Source organism: Neomonachus schauinslandi, chromosome 16 (genome assembly GCF_002201575.2).
Source record: "Neomonachus schauinslandi chromosome 16, ASM220157v2, whole genome shotgun sequence".
Taxonomy (NCBI): domain Eukaryota; kingdom Metazoa; phylum Chordata; class Mammalia; order Carnivora; family Phocidae; genus Neomonachus; species Neomonachus schauinslandi.
In genome coordinates this window covers 41830760-41840561 of record NC_058418.1, presented here as the reverse complement: position 1 = coordinate 41840561, position 9802 = coordinate 41830760, and the positions used below count along the sequence as shown (strand labels likewise).

At 53.0% G+C, this 9802-nt stretch overlaps 1 pseudogene; it reads right to left on the bottom strand.

The window, feature by feature from the left end:
* Positions 1 to 227: 227 nt before the first annotated feature.
* Positions 228 to 8141, bottom strand: LOC110594129 (annotated as a pseudogene).
* Between the last annotated feature and the right edge of the window lie 1661 nt (positions 8142 to 9802).

Sequence of the window (9802 nt, the reverse complement as noted above, 5' to 3'; positions counted from 1 at the left end):
GTATAAACACAAATCCACATCGAGCCATAACACAGATAGCAGAAGACAAAATAAAAACAAAGAAAACTAATCAGCGGCTATGTACAGTTGGACACAGTTGTGTCTTGTACACTACAAAGTCTTTTACAAAATAATCATCTTAGATCAACAGAAGACCAATCTTCAATGTCATCCTGCAAGATGGGTTAACTTCAGCAATCTCCTCCTGTTTTCTCCAACGTCCTCCTTTAGTATGGCTGGTAATCATTTTGGCGATCGCCACCCCGTCGAGCCACCTCGCCGTTAAGTGCTCTGTTGGCCAGTGTAGCCCGCATATCCCCGTCCGTACCCCGTATAATCGTGGCCGCCATAGCCACTGCAGTTTTGATCACCACCATACGCACTACTGTCATTTCCACATCCTTGATCATAATAGTTATTAAATCCTTGGTTCCAGGGCGCCTGGGTGGCTCAGTTGGTTAAGTGACTGCCTTCGGCTCAGGTCATGATCCTGGAGTCCCGGGAACGAGTCCCGCATCGGGCTCTCTGCTCGGCAGGGAGTCTGCCTCTCTCTCTCTGACCCTCCCCCCTTCTCATGCTCTCTATCTCATTCTCTCTCTCAAATAAATAAATAAAATCTTTAAAAAAAAAAAAATCCTTGGTTCCAGTTTTGGCCCTGACCTCGTCCACGACCCCTAGTACCAGCTCGTCCACCAGCTGCAGCACCTCTTCCTCCTTTTTGTTGTTGCCGTTGCTGTCTGTATACCTCTTTGGGTTGTGCAACTTTGATTTCACACTTCCCAGAACCGATTTGATGATATCTGCTTTCTAACAATTTCTTTACCGGCTCTTCGTCTGTATATGTGATAAAACAAAATCCTCTTCTTTCATTTGTTTTTGTATCCATGGGAAGTTTCAATATTTTCGATCTCTCCAAAGGCTCCAAAATATTCTTTCATTTGTTCTTCAGAAGTATCTGGGCTCAATCCACCCACAAAAACCTTTTTGGGGGGGTTCTTTCCCTTTTAAAGCTTTGGCCCTTTTGGGGTCTATCAATTTACCATCCAATTTGTGTTCTTTCAGTTCCAAAACCTTACCAACACTAGCAGCATCTTTGAAAAACACAAATCCAAATCCTCTTGATCTTCCAGTCACTGGATCTGTTTTAATTGAACAGTCTACAACTTCCCCAGGTCGAGACAAATACTCAGTCAGATCTTTCTTGCTTGTATCCCAGCTCAAGCCTCCAATAAACATTTTACCGTCATCCTGCTGATTCTTGCTCGTGGTGATCTTGGATCCCTCTGCGAATTCCTCTATGTTGCTGTACTCGTTCATGTCCTCCATGGTGGCGGAGTTGTCGGCTGGGAGTGCTGGCGCGCAGTGCGGGCCACGACAGGAGCAGCGGCGGAGCGTTTTATCTGTCGATCTCCTTTCTAAATGCCCCTCAAGCCCCTTCTCTCCACCCCACTGCCGTGCCCAAGCGGATCTCCATCCATGCTCCCCTGGCTCATTGTCGTAGTCAGTGGCCCCACAGCCTGCTGCCTCCCCCTCCCTCACCTCATATACATATCTCCCTGAATTTTCATCTCAGAACACAAATCTGAGCATGTCTTCCTCACCCCCAGTTAAGCGGGTTCTTTGCAACTCCCGATGAGCTGCAGGCTGTCGGAACCACAGGAAGCAGGTGGCGATGTGTGCGGGCAGAGCTGGGGATGGGAGGGAAGCAGATAAGCGATAGGGGCTGGGAGTGCCGTGCAGCTGGGACGGCAGGGACGGGCCTGATCCCAAAGGTCCCAGGTGCAGGTGCCGTAGGCTCTGATATGCTGACGGTGCAGGCCTGAGCTCCATTAGCTCCTAGTTAGCTTTGGTGGACCAGTGGTTGGCCACTGGGTAGGGCCCAGTCACGGAGCTGTTGGCGGGCTCCTAACTTGAATGAGAAATGGCTTCTGAGGGCCAGTTATTCTTTCGAGGTCTGGAAAGACAAGTGAGGAAATCTTTTCTCTGCAAATGATTTTAGCCAAACCGCCGGGATGAGGAATGCCCCCAGGGGCCTGGCAGAGCCGAAGGCCGTGGCTTGCCGCGGGAGTGATTTGGTTTCTGTCTGCATTAGCTAAAGACATGTAAAGTGGATTCAGCGCACCCCCCCCCCAAACTGAGCCACCACCATGAAGCTTAATTAATGCTTGCAAAGTGCTCTGAGGCCTTAGCTGAGAGGCCTCACCCGAACGCAGACTACCCTTATTAATCACTGCTACAGCACCGAGTGGGGTGGCCTGTGGGAGGCTGCCTCCATGCGCCATGATTTTGAAGAGCGGCCCTCATCAGCTCGCTCCAAAGCAGCTTAGCTGGAGGAGGCGGCCAGGGCAGGAGCCACTCCACCCACCGGGCTGTTATCTCCGTGCTCTAAGGAGAGGGGATAAAACTCCCACCCTGCCGAGCAGAGATAATGGGAGGCCTGCCAGGTAATGGCGAAGCATCTTGTTAAATCCTGGGGGCCTAGGCTGTGCGGCCTTGCCAGGGCGAGCCAGGTGGAGGAGCGTGCTGACTCTGCATCAGGCGGGGTGTCTTGGGGCAAGTCCCTCAACCTCTCTGAGCTTCAGTTTCCTCATCTGCACAGCAGAATAATAATCATCACACCCTCTGCCTTATAGGATTGTCAGATTCAAATGACAGAGCACGTGAAAAGGCCTCTTGCCTACAGTAATGAAATCCAGGGTAAGAATAGTAATACTAATAGTGATAGCTGGTAAGGACACACCACATGGCAGGCATTCCCCTAGTGAGCTACTCTGAGCTCCATATTATAGACAAGGAAGAAGCAGCAGCACAAAGAAGTCCAGTGACCTCCAGTTTCCCATAGCTAGTGAAAAATGGAGCCAGGAAATGGGCCCAAGGCAGGCTAGCTCCAAAGTCTGTTCTGCCCTCCCCTCTCGGATGCTGCCTTTATCAGCATAGCCATTATACTCATTTTAGGAACAAGACTGTGTGCTTCACTACGATCATCGTCATCGGGATAAACAGACCAGCCCGTGCTTGGAAACTGGACCCCGAGGCTTCTGTACTCTGTCGGGCAAGGGGTGTGGGAGTCTCTGGTCTTCTTTGATCTTTTGTCTTCCATAGGAAGGGAAGAAAATGTTATGGAGATAGAGGTGAAGTGCGTGGGTTTTCTCACTCAACAAAACTCTGGAGGTGCAAGGAAATGTGTAGGCAACAGATTTGTAGGGAGAATCGTCAATAGATGCTGAGGAAGAGTGAAAACTGCAGGCTCCCACCCCCTTCCTCAGGTTAGGCAGTGAGGGGGGACATTGTCCCCACATGCGACAGGCTAGGGGCTGCCTGTGGGTGACAGAGCAGGAGGTCTCTGGTCCCCCAGGCACTGACTGTCCCTCTTACACTGGCTGATCCCCCAAAGGAAGGCTCCCGAGGCTGATTAATGTGCTCCGCAAATCCCTGCAAGGGGCTCAAGAGCCACCGCCTGTGAGCCTCTCCCTGTCTTGGTGGCCACAGCAGCTCTGAGGCAGCTTCCGCCCAGCGGTGTGGCCCCGGGTCCCTCAGCCCTCCAGGACTAAACAGCCCAGCCAGACGCATGCTCTGCCCCCGAACCTCCCTTCACTTCTTTGCTCCTCTCCCCCTTTCCTGAGGCCCACCCCTGCAGACCATACCGGGGCCTGCTCTGTGCCCAGCTGTGCCCTCATGCGACCCTCCCTCCATCCTGCCTTCATGCTACCCCCCACTCGCCGACCCCCCCCCAAGAGGATGCACTCCAGAGGCCAGTTCTAGAGCAGGTACAGGGATGGCTCCCTGCTCCCGACTCTCTTCATCCCCCAGAAAGACAAGGAACTCCAGTGGTACACCCATCTTTGGATGAGCTCAAAACCAAAGTTCAAGCCCAGGCGCCATTTATGAGGGGACAGAGCCAGGGGCAGGTTGACTATAGAAATGGACAAAAGAAAGGCTTTTGTAAGCCACCTGCCCTTTGAAATGGGCTTTTCTGTCGCAATATGGGTTCTAAACAGGTTTGCAAGGTAACGGGCAGCATATGGAGTGCCAGCATGCACTGAAATGCATAAAACCTCCTCAGCTGCCTGGAGGGGACGCGACGCTGTACCAGGGGTGCTATTCCGCTCCTTCCGCACTTGCCTTGGGGGAACGTGGCCCTCCCGGGAAAGTGAGTCTCTCACCCTAGGCAAGATCACAGCTTTAAAAAATTTAGTGCAATTCTTTTTATATCAGATGGTTATATTTAAAGTAGCCAAAGGCCTAGATTTACATCGTCTTGGTTAAATTACTCATCACCTATCTCTCGTCTACAAACTTTTTTTCATTTTCTGAAGGCTCGGTTTGCATAAAGAGTTTGAGTTTTCGTTTTCCTCCAGCCAAGTATGTGCTCATTTATGTCATGGGCATTTTAATTGTGTTTCCACCTGCCTGGATTAACAATCAGCAAACATCCCCACTGGTCCCTCTGCCGGCCCATACAGTCTGCCGTGAGGTGCGGGGGCCTGGGTGGGCGCCTTTCTCCCATAAGAAAGTAAAACCCAATAGGCTAGAAACGCATCCTGGCTGACAGCCAGCATGTGCCAGGAAGGAAGAAGTTCCGACCCAACACATGGTAGGGCAGAGTCATGAGAGCAGCAGGATGTTATAAAAAACATTGTTATTAATGTCTACCATTTATTGAGCCCTTGATACACACCAGCCACGTGCTTACTGTGTGTATCTTCAAAATAATTCTGTGATGCAGGCAGGCATCAGGCCCACTCCCTGGCTGAAAAAACTCTGGTTTAGAGAAGTTGTGACTTGGCAAATGTCCCAGAGCTGGTAACTGGCAGCCGGGGCTCTCTGACAACACACCCCTACGGCTGCCTGTGTTTACTCATTTGTAGCCCACCTCATCCCAAACACTCTGAGGCAGCTCAGAGGAAGCTGGGTGATACAGCAAAACACCACAAATCACCATGGTGAGAAAGGTACTTTAAGGGGACTCAGAAGGCAACAGGGTGTCATGTAACACATGAACCTCACTCAGGGCTCTGAGCTTTCTAGCAGCCAAAGCAAAGAAAGGCCACTCTCTTCCCCCCCCAGTTACTGGTGTTGGTAGCATAAACACAAATCAAACACAGACCTAAGGCCCAACTTTTCCTAAGTTCAAGTCCAAGAACAAACAAATGCCTCCCAAGTGACCTCTCAGGGAGGCTGGAGTGTACCAAAGGAGTGTAACAATAGAACAATTGAGGCATCTCAGCAGCGCAGGTGCCCAGGGTGGCGCTGGAGGCGTGGGGACGGGGAGGGGAGGGGAGGGAAGGGACGGGAGGGGCCCTTGGCCAGCCCAGCCTCTCTCTCTGCTAGGCAATGGCAGCTTAGACTGGGGAACCCAATTTCTGTGCAGATTTGATAGTTCAAGGAAAGGAAGAAGGAAGGATTGAGCAGAGAAAGTGAGCCAGACTCTGGTTGTATGAGGCCTCGGCATTTCGACAAGGAACTCAGGAGCTGAGATGGGTCCTCAGGGGTGCCCCAGATGGAGGTCAAGGGGCCCACCCTCAGTGCCTCCTCTCCATCAGCCAAGCACTGACCACAGGCCAGCCTCCATGAGGGGCCTTAAACCTGAATGCGGCAGCGCCCCTCGGCGGAGGGCGATTCCCAGGGAGGGACAAAGCTGTGAGAGCATCTGGGGGATGGACGTGTCAGCCCTGAAGATGGGGTCTAGGCAGAAACCACAGCAGCCACTACAAAGAGCCTTTGGGTGCAGTGTTTGTGACCGAGAACCCTCGCAGTCCATGTGGAGCTTTCCAGCCACAGAGCTCTTTTTTTTTTTTTTAATTTGGAGAATGAGAGAGTGTATGCACATGAGCAAGTGGGGGAGGGGCAGAGGGAGAGAATCTCAGACACACTCCCCACTGACTGTGGAGCCCAACACTGGGCTCCATCTCACCACCATGAGATTGTGACCTAAGCCAAAAATCACAAGTCAGGCGCTCAACTGACTGAGCCAGGCAGGCACCCCTCCAGCCCCAGAGCTCTTGTGGGGGCTGAGGCATCCTCCAAGGATACAGGCCTCCCACCTGGGCCTGGACAAGGCAGGCACTAGGACCAGCCAAGACGGCCTTGGAACCTAGCCTTGGCCGTGCCACACCGGGTAGACAGGGCTGGAGCCCCTGCTCCTGTTAGCAAGGGCAGCAGTCATTTCGGCCTGGAAACTTCAACGGCCACCTAAGGCACACCTACCTACACACACACACACCTTCAGAAACACAAGGCCCATCAAGCGCCTGGCTTTAGCAGTATTATTGCTTCCTGGTGAACCTGCCAAGGTAAACTGTTAGCTAAGCATACAAGGAGGAGGCAGACTGAGGGAACGAGTTGGGTGGTGCCTGTAAGAGGAAACCTGCCAGGGTTAGGAGAAAATGGCCGTGGCCTTCGACCCAGACTTTGCAGGTTGCCAGTGACGCGCTGGAGGAGAGTGTCAGGAGGGACCAGGAGCACACCCTGCTGGGAAGGCTGCAAGGGCTCGGGGAGGGAAGCGTGGGACCCGGAGTGTAGGCCTGGGACAGCTGGGGCTCTGAGGCCCAGGGAGCTCGAGACGGGGAGCAGGTGGGGAGGACAGAGCAGCCCGATGAGAATTTTCATTCCCTGACCTGGGCCCAGCAGGGGCCTGCTCCCCACGCACAGTGGTGACAGAAGCCTGTCACTTTTCTTAATGGAGGCCTGGTCTCGGAGCCTCGCGGAAGGCAGGATCCCCGGCCCCATTCCGACTCCGTTTGGGTCTGCCTGGCCTCACCTAGCTACCCTGGCGCCCAGCGCAGGTGCGGTCGGTTCGAATCTGATGAGATGAACTCTTTAAATAGCTACCCTCATGGATAATCAATTATTTCAGAGCTTTAATACTAAATCAGGCCATTGGACACGTTTGGGGGGGCACAACTGCTGTATCTGAACCAAAAACTGCCCTTTCTCTTTCACTTTGCAAAGCAGACATGTCATGTTAAATCCCTAATGGTCTAAGACAGGTCTCTTGTGACCTAAAAAAGAAAAAAGGCTAAAGAGAAAGACTCTCCAAGATTTGTATAGGTAATTTGTAGATCTTTTCAAAGCAGGCTCTTCATTTGAAGGGTATAAAGGATCACAAAATAGAGCCTCTTCTGGCCATTTAAAACAAGTGTCAGCTATAAATATTTCTTCAAGTCGGGATTAAAATAATATATACACAGTAGCCGTGGTCACACTTTTCAGGTGACCTACAGTTAAAAGGTCCTAGGAGGGAGAAAATTTAAGATGTGGATAAAGTTTCCGCTGACAGATCTCTTGGAAACCCCCAAGAAGCCCGCTCCAAAACTTATAGCCAGGAAAACAAACCATCCGCAAACCTGCAGAGCTGGCTGAAATCACAGCCGAGCCTCAGCCTTGCTAGTCAGCCTGGATCTCTCTCCCATGTGCACAGGTTAACACGGCCGCGAGCCCGAAAGCAACCCTCCAGGCTGTGTCCCCCCACCCCGCAGACTCCCGGGGTCTCCCTGAGCGCCTGTTCTCCCAGACACCTCTCTGACCACTCCCTACGCTTCTCCACAGAGTCTGTTTCCTCGAACTCGAATGCCATTGATTCCTGAAACTTCTCTTCCTCGCCCTCTTTGGGTCTCACCCTGTACTCGGCCCATGGGATCTCATCCACTCATTGGCTTCAGCTACCAGTGTGCTGGCCTCATCCACTTTCCTATCTCTGGCTTGACTCTCTCCCTAACTGCACTTTTGAGTCCCATGCTCCAATGGACAGGGCCACCCGGATGTCCCTCCATCAGCTCAGTGGCTACCTGCCCAACTCTGACTCCTCACTGATGCCCAAATCCATACCACCCCTCCCCCATCTCATCTTCTCCTGAGGCATCACCATCCACCCAGGTGCCCAGGCCACAGGCCGGAGAGACCTCCTCCCAGGATCCCCTCTCCCCCAGCCCTCCGTGTGACAGCAATCCGTCCTCCAGATACAGCATGTCCTGTATCCCGCCACCACGTCCCTGGGTGGCCAAGGCCACCCCCTGCCCGGCCATGCTGCCTCTGAACCCTTCCGCTCCCACAGCCGGGGTGACCTTTGTAGAACACAAATGAGACCTGTCACTCACCGGATCTGATGTCTGCAGGATCTGGCCGCTGCGGGGCTCCTTCATCTCCCGCCGTGCCCCTGCTGGCCACACCCAAGAGCGGTTGCCTCCCCCTTCAGGTTTTTGCCCATGGCCGCGCCTTCTGTTCTACTTGACACAAGTCCAGAAACAAAAGCCAGCTCCCATTTGTGGGGCTTGAAGTCCTCCCAGGCCCAGGGACTGCCACCAGGAAACCTGACTCCACCTCCCAAATCCCCTCCTCTCTCCAGGGGGTGGGCTGTGCGGGAGACACCAGGCTGGGCTCCCCCCGCCCCCCAACCAGGCAGGGCTGCACACAATTGAGCAAAGATGGAGCGTGGTTTTGATAAAGAAGAGGAGACACAGCTGCTCCTTATCTTCCCATAGGCCCTCGTAAAGACCTTCTCGGAAGTTCTGAATTAGTAAAGGGGAAAGTGAGGATTTTACTGTCCAGGCTGCGTTTTCAAAACTATCATTCTCTATCATTCTCCAGTTGCCTGCTCAGCTTCACAAAAGCCATTGAATTACCAAGTGCCCCTTTAAAAATGTCTTCGTGATAGGGATCTCAAAGATACTTGTTTAGCTTCCAGCTGCAAGGACTTCCCAGGTCACCCAAGTCCGTATGCGGTGGAGGCCCATCAGAGTCTGGGGACATCCAGTGGCGGGGAGGGGGGGCCAGCTCAGGGGATCTATCCCCAGGCCGTGGTCCGGCAGCACCCTCCTCAGGATCCCCATTGCCAGTGGCCCAAGCCAGGCTTTCTCTGTCCCCTCAGGTGGAAGTCATGGTCAGGATGGTGGAAGGTTCTCTCCACTCAGTCCTCACCTGCCCAGACCTCGTCGGGCAGCACATTCGACCTCTAGGAGAGCCTGGAAAAGGGGGATCTTCCCAATTTTGCACGTGAGGGAATGGAGGCCCAGGGAGGTGAGGGTTCCTGCTCCAGCTTTCACACTTGGCATGTAGCAGCGGGTCAGGGATTCTGATCAAGGACCCCGGTCTGTACCGTCCATGTTCTACCCCTTGAGAGTCCCTGACTTCGTGTCCTTGAACCTGCAAACAGAAATTTAACACACATAGGGAAGGGGAGGGGGGGATTAGTATGAGCTGTTTCCAAAGGAGAATTAGATCCTCTTTTGGATCCATTTTAATACACTGCCACGTTTTCATGACTAGCCTGGATTTCTCTGAGTCCACTTATCTTTTTATAGTTTGACCTTTACACAGGAAAAACCTCAATGATTTTCCACTGTTTTGAATAAACTGAAATGTATGTATTTTTCTGAATGATTACAGAATGAAACACAGGGCCTGTCACCAGCAAAGTCCTTCAGGAGTAACTTCCCCTGGAGGACAGGGCTCACAAAACTACCCCCTCGTGATGGGGCTCTCGCAGCCATTGTTCACCTTCCAGCTGCAAGGACTTCACCACTCATGGTCTACACCCGAGGAGAGGAGAGCTTTGTCCTGGATTCAGGGGCAGGAGCAGGGCTGGGCCCCCACCTGCAGCCCACAGAGTAGCCAAAGCTATGGAGGCCAGGGCAGGAACACTGGGCCCCAAGGTGAGCTGACCAGACAGAGAGCATCACCAGCTCCCTCGAGGGCATTCCCTGAGCTCAGGCCCGATAGGCCGTCTGTTGACAGAGAGCAGGTGGTCCCCACAGGCACTCTGCCCAGAACTGGAAGGAAGTAGAGGGCAGTGAGAAAAGCATTC